The sequence below is a fragment of the Theropithecus gelada genome, chromosome 2 (genome assembly GCF_003255815.1).
Source record: "Theropithecus gelada isolate Dixy chromosome 2, Tgel_1.0, whole genome shotgun sequence".
Lineage (NCBI taxonomy): Eukaryota > Metazoa > Chordata > Mammalia > Primates > Cercopithecidae > Theropithecus > Theropithecus gelada.
In genome coordinates, this window is record NC_037669.1 from 140274235 (window position 1) to 140275311 (window position 1077).

Here is a 1077-nt window from a genome sequence, read left to right on the forward strand (position 1 = left end):
GACATGAACTCATTCTTTTTTCTGTCTGCATAGTATTCCATAGTGTCTACATGCCACATTTTCTTTATCCAGTTTAAAATTGGTGGGCATTTGTGTTGGTTCCAAGTCTTTGCTATTGTGAATAGTGCTGCAATAAATATAGGTGTGCATGTGTCTTTACAGTAGAATGATTTGTAATCCTTTGGGTATATACTCAATAACAGGATTGCTGGGTCAAATGGTATTTCTGGTTCTGGATCCTTGAGGAATCGCCACACTGTCTTCCACAGTGGCTGAACTAATTTACACTCCCACCAACAGGGTAAATGCATTGTTATTTCTCCACATCGTCTCCAGCATCTGTTGTTTCTTGACTTTTTAATGATCGCCATTCCCACTGGCATGAGACAGTATCTCATTGTGGTTTTGATTTGCATTTCTCTGATGACCAGTGATGATGAGCTTTTTTTCATATGTTTGGTGGCTGTGTAAATGTCTTCTTTTGAAAAGTGTCTGTTCATATTCTTTGCCCACTTTTTGATAGGGGGTTGTTTTTTTCTTGTACATTTGTTTAAGTTCCTTGTAGATTCTGGATATTAGCCCTTTGTCAGATGGATAGATTGCAAAAATTTTCTCCCATTCTGTAGGTTGCCTGTTGACTGTGGTGATAGTTTCTTTCACCGTGCAGAAATTCTTTAGCTTAATTAGATCCCATTTGTCAATTTTGGCTTGTATTGCAATTGCTTTTTGTGTTTCAGACGTGAAATCTTTGCCCATACCTATGTCCTTAATGGTATTGCCTAGGTTTTCTTCTAGGGTTTTTATAGTTTTAAGTCTAACATTTAAGTCTTTAATCCATCTTGAATTAATTTTTGTATAAAGTGTAAGAAAAAGGTACAGTTTCAGTTTTCTGCATATGGCTAGCCAGTTTTCCCAACAACATTTATTAAATAGGGAATCCTTTCCCTGTTGCTTGTTTGTGTCAGATTTGTCAAAGATCAGATGGTTGAAGATGTGTGGTGTTATTTCTGAGGCCTCTCTTCTGTTCTATTGGTTTATATCTCTGTTTCAATACCAGTGTCATGCTGTTTTGGCTAT